The 14153-nt window shown below is 44.9% G+C and overlaps 1 protein-coding gene across 1 annotated transcript in view; it reads left to right on the top strand.

Annotated features, from left to right (window-relative positions):
- Positions 1-14153, top strand: part of GCAT (glycine C-acetyltransferase) — a 91967-nt gene that overhangs the window by 43243 nt on the left and 34571 nt on the right. The window lies entirely within an intron of this gene.

Genomic DNA, 14153 nt, shown 5'->3' with positions numbered 1-14153 from the left:
TTAATTTTCCTGGTCCAGGCATGTTCAGTCATGTCACTACCGAGCTGTTTGAACTAGGTGAAGTCAATGCCTGTTTGGATTTTTTTTAAATATAGCACTTTTTATACAGGCAAATCTAGAATTCCTTTTAAAGCTGTTATTCTTAAAAATGTCCAACATATGTATAGGAAGTATAAATTGCTTGAGATCATGTCATTAAAAAGATTTTTCTCTGCTGTTCACCTGGTTCTAAGAGGTGATCTTATTTAGACGGTCGCTAAGTTTTGTGACCATTAGTAAATTCATCAATCACCTTTCATAATATCACATATCTCTCTCCCCCTGCTCAAGCCACTGTGGCTGAGCAACTATCTCAATAAAGCAATGGACACGGGAAAGGGCATCTACATTATCCTGAAGTTTACCCCGCTCTATGCTCCACTGTGAATTTTTAAATGCTTGTAGAGCAAGAAACCACCTTGCCACTCAACCGTTCTTCTCTTTGATCATGCTCCTCTCGTGGATGTGTGATAAGTGACTAAATTTGAATTGTCTCCCCAACAGGTAATATTTCAGGGCGTCCAGGGCCCATTTGATAGCCAAACATTACTTTTAACAATGGCAAAGTTTATTTCGTTTTTTGCTTAGGAAGACCACGGGGTGCTTCTCCCCATCTCTCATTTGGGACAGTACAGCACCAAGCCCTACATCAGAGGCATCTGTCTGTACCGCAAAATCTTTTGTGAAATCTGAGGTCACGAATACAAGTTGTGCACAAAGAGCTTGCTTCTACATTTTGAAATGCTTTTTCTGCCTCAGGATTCCACTCAATCATGACCAACCTCTCCCCCCTCCCACCCCGCCCCCTTACCTTTCGTCAGTTCTGACAGTGGGACTGCGCTGGTGGCAAAATTGGGTATAAACCGCCTATACCGACTTGCTTCTTATTTATAGTTTGGTGTCGCTTTTCAATTGCCTCAGTTTTATTGATCTGAGGCCTAATCAGTCCTTGACCAAATGTAGCCAAGGTATTTGGCCTCCTCCAATCCTATGGCACACTTTTTGGGGTTGGCAGTGAGACCTGCTTTCCTAAGCGAATCTGCTACTGCTTGCACCCAGGGCAAATGAGACTTCCAATCTGGGCTGTGGATGACTACATCGTCCCAAATAGGCGGCTGTGTATTGGCGATGTGGTCTTAACCTTCTGACCATCATTCTCTGGAATGAGTTAGGAGCACCGTGCAAGCCAAAAGGCATCCGCTTATATTGGAAGGATCTCTTGGGGGAGGAAAATACGGTCTTTTCCTTTGCAGATTCTGTTAGGGGTATCTACCAATGGCCTTTAGTCAGATCTAAGGTAGTTTATCAGGCAGTTCCCAACCTATCAATGAGCTCATCCACCAAAGGTACTGGGCAAGCATTGAATTTGGACCAACACTATGGGACTTAACCACTCACTGTGAGACTCCTCAATCACTCCCAACTCTTAACATGTCCTTTTTTTGTTTGCAACTGCTACCCGCTTGGCCTTGGGTATTCTATAGGGCTTTACGTTTATGCAGACACCCAGCTGTGTAATTATGTCATGCCGTATAATGGTCAGTCCGGGTAGGTGAGAGAGTCTCCATTCTTTCTCACAATATCTTTAATGCCATTCTGTTGGGCCACTGATAAGGTTTGTTATGGGTACTTCATATGTCACGACCATGTCCTTTTTTTTTGGGGGGGGGGGGGGGGGTTGGTACTGTCAGTAAAGTCTCTGTCCTTCCAAGGTTTTAAGAGATTAACATGATATATTTGCTCTGGTTTACTTTTCCCTGGCTGGTAAACTTTTTATGGTTTATTTCTCCAGAATTTCAAGAGGGACCTTGTCACTTGCTAAGGATTTACTTCCTACAGTGGGGACTAGCACCAGCACTCTGTCGCCAGGGTCGAAGGTGCGGATCTTGGCACCCTGGTTATACTGTAAGCTCTTCTCTGGGCCTCCTGGGCTTGCTCCACATGTTCCCGTATAAGAGGCATGACTGCCATGATTTTGTGCCTGTAGCATATGCATATGCCTGGACCTCTCCTATTCTTCATCTACACCTGACACAAATCTATCTCTCTACTCCTCAACCCACCCCATCAGTTTCCTCACGTATCACCGATTTACTAACAGACATTTTAGACTGGATATCACACCACTTCCTAACATTCAATCTATCCAAAACTGAGCTCATAATATTTCCTCCCTCACGTGCCTCTTCCCCTGATTTCTCGGTCAGGATCAATAGCACCACTCTCAACCCATCCCTGCATGCCAGAGTGCTAGGGGTAACCCTAGATTCTGAACTGTCCTTTCAGGCCCACATCCAATCCCTGTCCAAATCATGCTGCCTCAACCTCCGCAACCTCTCCAGAATACACCTTTTTAACCAATGATACCACAAAGCTCCTAATTCGCTCCCTGGTTATCTCTCGCCTGAACTACTGCAACTCTCTCCTCATTGGCTTACCTTTACATAGGCGATTTCCCCCCCTCCAGTCCATGAATACTGCTGCCAGGCTCATCCACCTTACCAACCGTTCAGTGTCTGCTACCCCTCTCTGCCAATCCCTCCACTGGCTTCCACTCACCCAACGAATACAATTAAAAAATACTAACAACTTACAAAGCCATCCACAACTCTGCCCACCAGTTACATCACTAACCTGCTCTCAAAATATCTACCAAACCGCTCTCTTCAATCCTCCCAAGACCTTCTGCTCTAGTTCCCATGTCACCTCCTCCCATGCCCACCTCCAGGACTTCTCCAATCCTATGCAACTCCCTACCCCAATCTGTCAGACTGTCCTAATCTATTCACCTTTAGACGATCCCTGAAAACCTCTCTTTAAAGAAGCCTATGATGCTTCTAACTAATAAACTGCCTTTTTATTTCCTCCATCAACTCATCCCCCCCCACAGCTATTACCTTTTTTGTATCACTCAACCCTTCCTCCTAGATTGTAAGCTCTAACTAGCAGGGCCCTGTTTCCTCTTGTACCAAATTGTATTGTAACTGTAAATCCTAGATATAAATAAAAGTGCAGCGCTAATAAATATATATAATAATAATGTCCGTATAGATAGATAAATAGTTCTTAAGGTGACAATCCGTACTTAAAGTGCCAACTACGGCGATACTTCAGTGCTTGTGCTTTGAAAAAGTGGGGTAAGAATACACACTCACCAGATGCGTAATGAAAGTACGCATGTAAATCAATCAACGGAGGTCCCCTTTAAGGAAGTTGATCAGGCCAGGTAAAGTATTATCCTCCCTCTAGGTGGTGTATGGTACGTCAGGCACTTCTGGGTAGTATAAGGATCCAGTCAGCCAGAGGTCCCCTTTAAAGGATGGAAATTTGTTATAAAATTTTGTAAATAAGTAATTTTTCTCCTTCACTGATATGCGCTAATAAGGCTGCAGTGATGGGCACTGATAGGCTACACTGATGAGGAGGCACTAGTAGGTGGCACTGATGGGCATTGACAGGCATCACTGATGGGCACTGAAAGGCAGCATTCATATATGGCACTGATTGGCGGCACTGAAAGGCAGCTCAGATGGGCACTGATATGTGGCATTGATGAGCACTGGTAGGCACTGATACTGATATGTGGCATTGATGTGCACTGATATGTGGCATTGATGAGCACATATGGCATTGATGTGCACTGATGGGCACATCTGGGGCCACACTGATCATCAGGGCAGTGCCCTGATGATCAGTGTACATGACCCCTCCAAGGAATGCCGATTTACTGGCTCTCCTCTCGAGCTGTCAGCATGACCGCTCGTGAGGAGAGAAATGCCGATAACCGACATTTCCCTATTTTTTACATGCGATCAGCTGTTATTGGACACAGCTGATCACATGACCGAGTCGACATCTTCAGCTCTTTCCGTCGATTGGTGATGCTGTGTCCGAGGGACACAGCACACCACCAATTTCTCACACTCCCGGAGCTGCACACATGCAGTTAGATTAGGAGGATGTCATGACGTCCTCCTAGAACGAGAGAACCGCCTTGCGCCCATCATTACCTTATATGGCGGGCAGGAGGCAGTTAAATAATGCTAGTGTTTGTGTTTTTTTTTTTTTTTCTTTCAGCATTTATTCTCTGCAGTATATATACTTATGTATGTACTGCCATGTGTATTGATCATGTCCCGGGATTTATAGTTTTGAAATATATTAACTAAATGGTAGAAAAACTGCACTTGGTGCTCTGCATCTAACAAAAATCCAAACTCCCACAGCTGTCTTCACCAACCACACACAATACCAGTGCTGAAGCAAAATTAAAAGGAATCCAAATGTTGCGCTGTTACTAAATTAAATGTGTGATGGTTATTTGTATCCTAATACAAAGGATCATAATAGTATTGCAAAAAATGTGATGTGTCCCAATAACATAAATACAAATAAAAATTATGAAAAAAAAAATTCAGAGGGTGACACCACTGTTCCACAGTGACACACAAATAAAGAAAAATATCAATTCATAAATCAATAAACATAGAACCATATGGAAGTCTACCACCTATATGTAAATGTATAAATAAAATAAGTAGTTATGTGTAGGAAGGTTCCACCATTATGGCACATCTTGTCATACATCTTCACTCGTGAATGACAATAAGCAGCCCTGTGAATTCTGCTTATTCAGTGCCACATTTGTATTCCATTCCATTTGAAACATATTACTTCTTGCACTGAGCATGCCCAAGGACTTAGGACTCGTCACACCACAGAATTGCAATGTACAAGCATGTGACAGCACAGTAGCTTAGTGGTTAGTACTATTGCCTAGCAGCACTAGGGTTGCTGGTTCAAATCCCAACCATAGCACTACCTGCATGGAGTTTTCATGGTCTGCCAGTGTTGGTTTCCTCCCATGCTTGAAAGACATGCTGGTATTTGTTTTGGCTCCTGTCTAAATTGTCCTTCCTATATGAATGGGAGTTAGGGACTTTACATTGTAAGCTCCTTGAAGGCAGAGCCTGATGTCAATGTACAATATGCATGTGAAGTGCTATGTAAATTGACAGCGCTATATAAGTACCTGAACTAATAATAATGCATGTTTTTATGTGTTTTTTGCAATGTGGTACATTTTAGCTGGGTTTCACGTAATGGAAACAAAACAGCTGACGTTACAAATAAAAAGTGTGGGCTCGCTCTTCCACTCCCCATTCCTGGCCTGCAGGGCTGTATGCTCCGATATGGGCATGTGTGTTGTTTTTTTTTTTTTTTAAGTTCCATAGTTGAAATCTGAGGAACTAAAGTCAAATAGTTTTCATAATAAATATATTGCAAGTAAAATCAGTTTGCATATGTGGGAGCCATGAGCCATTGTGCATAAAAATTAGTTATCACACACAAATGGTCTCAGAACCAGCTCCTGGACTGGACTGGAATTTCATCATCACCAGGGGCGGACTGACCATTTGGAAAGTAGGGCACTGTCCGAGGGCCCGTGGTCAGTAGCAGGCCCCATGAGATGCCCCTGGTGCCTTTTTCATAGGCTTTTTTGAGTTTGGGCAAGGACACAGGCCCCATGATCCCCTATTGCCCGGGGCCCCATGAGTTGTCAATCCGCCCCTGGTCATCACATTTGCAGAAGGCTATTTGCATGCTCCATAGATATAAGAACAAAAGTTCAGTTCATTAGCCAAAAGTAAACACAGCAGCTGGAGGCAAGTGAGACCAAACAGAGGTGTCAGTTGTGTGTATTTATTTGTGCCACTGACCACTTCTGCCTTATGAGTGAAGAGGAGGTGGCACCGCTGTTGGCTATGTTTGCCAGAGCCTCTGCAAAGCAAAGAGAAGCACATGGCATGGCTTTTTTTGGACCATGTGCATACTTGCAGGATGTCCTTTGCAGGTTTCGCTTAGGGCAAGAAGCAATTGTACACCTCTGTGAGCTCATCCTTACCCTGAAGGAACTTACATTTATACTAGTGCCATTTAACCTACCAGAATGTCTTTGGAGTGTTGGAGGAAACTCGCCCAGGAGCAGAGAGAACATATGGTGGTGGTGCCATGGGTGGGATTTGAACCAATGACCCTAGTGTTGCTAGGTAGGAGCCACTATGCTGCCAGTAATGTTAATTGGAATATATAGTAGTACCATGGTAGGTTAATTGGATCCTGTCTAAATTGGCCCTAGTATGTGTATGTATGAATGTGAGTTAGGGACCTTAGATTGTATGCCCCTTGAGGGTTAGGGACTGATGTGAATGTAATGTTTATATATATATATATATATATATATATATATATATTGTAAAGCGCTGCTTGAATTGATGGCTCTATATAAGTACCTGAAATAAATAAGAATCTATGAATTAGTTATATATCTCTGTTATATGACAAATAATTTTTTGTGTCTGTCATGGATTTTAAGGGGAATCCCTTAACCAAAAAAAGTGTGGCTTCCTCCCAAAATCACTAACACACTCTTATCTGAGCATACAGTCCTGGGGGGTAGAAGAGCAACCCCCTCCACATACACACACACTTTAAGTGTTCTTGCATGGCAAGACCACTTACTGTTATCTCACATATATATTCTTATTATTATAGCCAAATTTACCACCCTAACTCCTCCCACAGTTTTTACACTAAATTGGTGTGCTATTACTTTGTGGAACGTTTCCCCGAATGGTTCACGAAATATCAGAGTTTTTGTGGTGAAATTGGTCCCATAGGAATGAATGGCGGAATGTTCAAAACTAGAGTGGGAGCTGACAAATCAGGACATGATTTCTAAACTGCCATCACTCCCTCATTTTCAAGCCCACCTACACAAATCTTATATCAAAACGTTCAGCTATCCCTGCTGCCACTAAAAATGTCCACGGCTAAGCCATAGTCCTAATAGTTTTCACAATATGACCATTTGTTTGCAACTCACGCCGCCCATTGACGTTCATTGAAACTCCACTCTAGCCACCTCAAATTTGAAGGGCAATTTCTAAACTGCGACTGTGCCTTCATTTTTATTATTTCAGAGACATACTATGCGTCAAAATGTAGGTCTTGGTCTTGTGATTCTCACAATATAGGTGTAGGATTTATAATTTTTAAACTACAACCGTTTGAAGATGGCAACCACCACTGAAGTGAGCAAGTTGGAGCAGTTTGTTTTTAACTGCTCTTCTCTGCCCTTGCTGTAGAGTGAGTTGCCATAGGAACCCAGGTGTGTGAGCAGGCAAGAACACTTCACACAATTTCCCCAGAAATTGTAGCTTTTCTAGTTTGTAATGTCAGCTCTTTTGTCTACATTATGTGAAACGTTCTAAAATGTACCAGATTGCAAAAAACACATATATAAACCTGCATTTTTATTAGTTCAGGTATTTGTATAGCGCCGTCAATTTACACAGCACTTTACATACATATTGTACATTCACATCAGGCCCTGCCTTCAAGGAGCGTGCAATCCTAAAATCCCTAACTCCCATTCATATAATAGGGACAATTTTAGACCGTAGCTAAAACAAATACCAGCATGTGAGGATACCCACACAGGCAGTACATGCAAACTCCTTGCCTTTAGAGCCATGGTTGGGATTTGAACTGGCAACCCTAGTGCTGCTAGGCAACAGAAGTGCTAACCACTAAGCCACAATGCTGACTGCAGTTCTAACTAGCATATATAGTAGTAGCACGATTCAAGAATTGATAGATTATATATATATATATATATATATATATATATATATATATATATTTTTTTTTTAATGTTGAATTATATATACTTAGAAAAAAAAAATTATTTGTCATATGACAGATATAAATGTAATGCTTGGATATATATTTAACATTTATACCCGCATCAAAAAGGTGCAGGACCCTTTTTTGGGTCCACACTAAAATCAGATTGCGTGGGTATTCACACCTATGCGATCCAATTCTGCACATCGCACCTCCTTTTGCGGTCCAGTTTCGGGATGTTAACATACGCACCCGCAGCTGTTCGCATGAATGGGGTGTGATTCTGATGTGGTGCGGAATTCGCACAGAAAACGCTGCAAATTCCGGACCGCATCAGTGTGAACCCAGGCTAAAGGAGCAAGAATGTGTGTCGTAAGTTAACTAGTTACCTTGTGGGTTTTATTTTTTTTTTTAAACTAAATTCTGCATGTGGCATGGGGTAGGCGACTCCATGAGAGTACAATATTGAGAGAGAAAAGGAGAAATACGTCAAGTGGTACAGATATGTCTGGATTATAGCATAAAATGAAAGTACAAGTACAAATTACTGACCCCTGTAGCATCACTGTTCAGTGGTTTGCCTTTAACGTTTTTACAGGAGAAGCAATAAAGACATTAAAAACATTTTTCAAGTAGTTCATGTCATTCTGCTCCCCCTCCTAGCAGTGACTTGGCCCTATAATCTCAACCTAAAACAGAAAGGAGGTGTGTTGAGAGGGGGATGGAGGCTGAGTTGATGATTTAAGAACTTGAAACCCTTTAGTGCTATGAACTTGGAGAAAGAGCTGTTCTGTAATGTCTGCAGCTATAAAATGTCAATGATGGTTTTTTTTTATATTTTTGGTGACTAGCTGCTATAGGGGTGTGTGTTTGTTTTTTGGGGGGTTTTATCTGCGAAGCATTGCAGCAAGCCCTGTAGTGGCAGGTGTAGCAGCACTCTGCTACAGCTGCCACCACAGGGCTTGCTAACTACAGTGCCTTGAAAAAGTATTCATACCCCTTGAAATGCTCCACATTTTGTTATAATCCTGGCCCTCCACCTCCCTCACCCGCTCAACACCCTCCCGCCTCCACGTCCTACTACAACCCCCACAACTTAGTATCTGTCCCCCTGCTCCCTAAAATCTCCCCCCCCGTTTTCATGTGCACTCCTGAACGCCCGTTCGGTGTGCAACAAGCTTACCGCCATCCACGACCTCTTTGTTTCCCGCTCCCTCAACCTCCTAGCGATCACGGAAACCTGGATCCAGCCCACTGATTCTACTTCCCCTGCTGCACTCTCCTATGGAGGTCTCACCTGGACCCACTCACCCAGGCCTAACGGTCGTAAAGGTGGTGGGGTTGGTCTGCTCCTGTCACCGCAGAGCACCTTCCGAGTCCTCCCAAACCCCCCCTCCCTATCCTTCTCCTCCTTCGAGGCCCACTGCCTCCGACTATTCTCCCCAACCCCCCTGAAGATTGCTGTGATATACCGGCCTCCTGGATCCATACCACGCTTCCTGGATGACTTCTCCTCCTGGCTACCCTTCTTCCTCTCCTCTGAGCTACCCACCATCATTCTTGGGGATTTCAACATCCCTGTCAACCTCGACAACCCGGACACAGCCCGTCTCCTCCACCTAACCTCCTCCTTTGCACTTGCACAGTGCATACAATCCACCACCCACTCCGTCGGAAATATCCTGGACCTTGTCTTCTCCAACCGCTGCGCTCCCCACAACCTCACTAACACCCCCTTCCCTCTCTCTGACCACAACCTGATCACCTTCTCTATCTCCTTGTCCTCCAACGCCTACCCCTCCAAATGTCACACTACTACCAGCCGTAACCTCCGCAACCTTAACCCTGCCTCCCTCCACTCTGCAGCTGATCAACTCCACGACCGCATCCTCCCCCTGTCCTGCCCCGACTTGGCTTTGACCGCCTACAACAATGCGCTCTCAACAGCCCTTGACTCACTAGCACCTTTAACCACACGCAACATCAGACCCCGACCGCTCCAGCCCTGGCAGACTGATCACACCAAAACCCTCAAACGACACAGTCGTGCCCTGGAGCGACTATGGCGCAAAACCAAATCCCAACAAGCCTTCACCCGCTACAAATCTGCCTTCCGCACCTACACCTCCTCCCTCCATGCTGCCAAACAGGCCTACTTCTTGACCCTCATCAAGGCCCTCTCCTCCAATCCTCGCCGACTCTTCTCTGCCTTCAACTCTCTACTCTCTCCACCCCCACCTCCACCCAGCACCTCACTCACTGCCCTTGAGATTGCCAATCACTTCAAAAACAAAATTGACACAATTCGCAAGGACATTGCCTCAACTCACACGCCCTCTCAACCCGTCCCCTCTCACACAGCTACCCCCTTATCCCCCCTCCCCCTCGACATAACCCGCAGGGACTTTGTCGCTGCTCAAACTCTCTCCAACCCCCTTCACCCTCACTCAGCTACCCCCTCATCACCCCTCTCCCACAGCCCCACCACTGCTCTGACCTCCTCTTCCACCCCACCCTACATTCCTCATACTGAAGCTCCCCCAACACTCCACACCTTTGACCTTACTACCATCGAGGAAGTCTCCAAGATCCTCTCTGATGCCCGCCTCACCACCTGCCCCCTCGACCCTATCCCCTCACAACTCCTACGACCTTCCTCCTCCTCCATCCTACGCTCCCTCACCCACATCTTCAATCTCTCCCTCTCCTCAGGCACTTTCCCCTCCCCTCTGAAACATGCACACATCACCCCCATACTTAAAAAGCCCTCCCTGGACCCCAATGACCCGAACAACCTCAGACCCATCTCCCTGCTCCCATTTACATCTAAACTCCTCGAGCGCCTAGTCTACACCCGCCTATGCTCTCACCTCAACGACAACAACCTCCTCGATCCCCTACAGTCCGGCTTCCGTCCCCTACACTCCACCGAAACTGCCTTACTCAAACTCTCCAACGACCTGCTAACCGCCAAAGCTAATGGCCACTATTCAGTGCTCCTACTCCTTGACCTCTCTGCGGCCTTCGACACAGTCGACCACCCCCTTCTCCTCAAAAAACTACACTCCCTAGGCCTCAGAGATTCTGTTCTCTCCTGGCTCTCATCCTACCTGTCACAACGCTCCTTCAGCGTTACCTATAATGCTACCACCTCCCCCTCACTCCCCCTCTCTGTTGGGTTCCCTCAAGGCTCTGTCCTCGGGCCCCTTCTCTTCTCCATCTATACCTCCTCCCTTGGCCAACTCATACACTCTCACGGCTTCAACTACCACCTCTATGCCGACGACACACAAATCTATCTCTCAACCCCCCACCTCACCCCCTTGGTCTCAGCCCGAATCACACACCTACTGAGCGACATATCAGACTGGATGTCGCTCCACTTCCTTAAATTGAACCTCTCCAAAACCGAGTTTCTTGTCTTCCCCCCAGCCCGGACACCACCCCCCATTGATTTCTCCATCACATCCAACAAACCCGCCCTGCAGGCCAGAGTACTGGGTGTCATTCTGGACTCCAACCTATCCTTCCAGCCCCAAGTCCAATCTTTAACAAACTCGTGCAGACTCCACCTCCGCAACATCGCCAAAATCCGCACGTTCCTAACCCCAGAAACCACTAAACAGCTCATCCACTCCCTCATCATATCACGACTCGACTACTGCAACTCCCTCCTCACTGGCCTGCCTCGCCGCTGGCTATCCCCTCTTCAGTCCATCCTGAACACGGCTGCCAGACTCATTCACCTTTCCAACCGCACTGTCTCCGCCACCCCCCTCTGCCAATCCCTCCACTGGCTTCCGATTGCGCAACGGATCAAATTCAAAATCCTAATGCTGACGTACAAAGCTGTCCACCATACTGCCCCGAACTACATCACTGACCTAATATCCAAGTACCGCCCAGCACGCACACTCCGCTCCTCACAAGACCTCCTTCTCTCTAGTTCCCTGGTCTCCTCCTCCCATGCCCGCCTCCAGGACTTCTCCAGGGTGTCACCCATCCTCTGGAACTCCCTGCCCCAACCCATCAGATTATCACCTACTCTCCTCTCCTTTAGGCGCACCCTGAAAACCCATCTCTTCAGGGAAGCCTACCCCACCCCCTGCTAACTTGCCGACCTCCTCCACTCTTCCTACCACTCCATCCCCCACAGCTATCTCCTCCTGTGCCACCACCCCCTCCCTCCTAGATTGTAAGCTCGAAAGAGCAGGGCCCTTGATCCCCTCATGTTTTGCATTGTATTGGTATTGTTCTGTCACATGTTCTGTCTCCCTTTTGTAATGTACAGCGCTGAGCGAACTATTGGCGCTTTATAAATACTGTATAATAATAATAATAGTACAAACAAAAATGTAAATGTATTTTATTGCGATTTTATGTGATAGACCAACACAAAGTGGAACATAATTGTGAAATGGAAGGAAAATGATAAATGGTTTTCAAATTTTTTTTAAATATCTGAGAAGTGTGGTTTGCATTTGTATTCTGCCCCCTTGAGTCAATACTTTGTAGAACCACCTATCGCTGCAATTACAGCTGCAAGTCTTTTTGGCTATATCTCTACCAGGTTTGCACATCTAAAGAGTGACATTTTTGCCCATTCTTCTTTACAAAATAGCTCAAGCTCTGTCAGATTGGATAGAGAGCATCTGTGAAAAGCAATTCTTGCCACAGATTCTTAATTGGATTTAGGACTGGACTCTGACTGGGCCATTCTAAGACATGAATATGCTTTGATCTAAACCATTCCATTGTAGCTCTGGCTGTATGTTTAGGGTCCTTGTCATGCTGGAAGGTGACCCACCACCGCATTCTCAAGTCTTTTGCAGACTCTAACAGGTTTTCTTCTTAGATTGCCCTGTATTTGGCTCCATCACATCTTCCCATCAACTCTGACCAGCTTCCCTGTCCCTGCTGAAGAAAATCTTCCCCACAACATGATGCCTCCACCATCTTTCATGGTGGGGATGGTGTGTTCAGGGTGATGTGCAGTTAGTTTTCCGCCACACATAGCGTTTTGCTTTTAGGCCAAAAAGTTCAATTTTGAACTAAACTGACCAGAGCACCTTCTTCCATGTTTGCTGTGTCCCCCACATGGTTTCTCGCAAACTGCAAATGGGACTTCCTATGGCTTTCTTCTTACTACTCTTCCATAAAGGCCAGATTTATGGAGTGCACAACTAATGGTTTTTCTGGGGATAGATTTTCCCACCTGAGCTGCGGATCTCTGCAGCTCCTCCAGAGTTACCATGAACCTCTTGGCTGCTTCTCTGATCAATGCTATTCTAGTCTGGCCTGTCATTATAAGTGGACGGCCATGTCTTGGTAGGTTTGCAGTTGTGCCATACTCTTTCCATGTTTCGGATGATGGAATGAACAGTGCTCCATGAGATGTTCAATGCTTGGGATATTATTTTTTTTTTTTATAACCTAACCCTGCTGTACATTTCTCCACAACTTTATCCCTGACCTTTCTTGTGTTTCCTGGCCTTCATGATGCTGTTTGTTCACTAACAAACCTCTGAGGGCTTCACAGAACAGCTGTATTTATACTGAGAATAAATTACACACAGGTGGACTCTATTTACTAATTATGTGACTTCTGAAGGCAATTGGTTCCACTAGATTTTGGTTAGTGGTACCAGAGTAAAAAGGGGGCTGAATACAAATGCACTCCACTTTTCAGATATTTCATTGTAAAACATTTTGAAAACCATTTATCACTTTCCTTCCACTTCACAATTATGTGCCATTTTTGTGGTGGTCTATCACATAAAATCGCAATAAAATACATTTACGTTTTTGGTTGTAACTTGACAAAATGTGGAACATTTCAAGGGGTATGAATACTTTTTTTAAGACCCTGTATACAATAGGGTTGCCACCTCTATCCCGTTTAAAACCGAACTCATTAATTACAAAGGTTTTGAGGCTAATTTAATGCAGATAAGGCACTAAGTGAGTTTAATTACCACCTTATTCAGCCACAGAACCTGTGTAATTGATGTGTTCGGTTTTAAAGGGGTGAGGTGGCAACCCTAGTATACAAGCAGCAGCCCAATTCTCTGACACACCATTCCCTCCTCACTCTTTTACTTTGCTCTAATCAGCAGCTCTGCTTAGAGGAGTGAGAACAAATGTGATTAGCATTTTGTTCACTGGGCTATGTCAGACTGGCTTTTTAACCCTTTGCAGCAGTTCACTGAATTTTTTTAATAAAGTCACGTTTATGATTTTGTATGCAACCTTTAAATGAACATTTAAAATGACTCTACGTTATGGATCTATGCCTTTTTTGTATCAGTGTTGATAGCTATATAGGCTTGTGGCCATGATCGTAAATAAACAGACCTATCTGTCCTTTGTATATAAAGGTATCTGCAGCAGACAGCAGTTATGTTGTAATAAATCTAAGGCCATGT

Source organism: Staurois parvus, unplaced genomic scaffold, assembly GCF_062004578.1.
Source record: "Staurois parvus isolate SC_StPar_1 unplaced genomic scaffold, SC_StPar_1.0 ptg000149l, whole genome shotgun sequence".
NCBI lineage: Eukaryota > Metazoa > Chordata > Amphibia > Anura > Ranidae > Staurois > Staurois parvus.
Note: the sequence above shows the minus strand (reverse complement) of the source record. Positions and strands in the feature narration are given on the sequence as shown.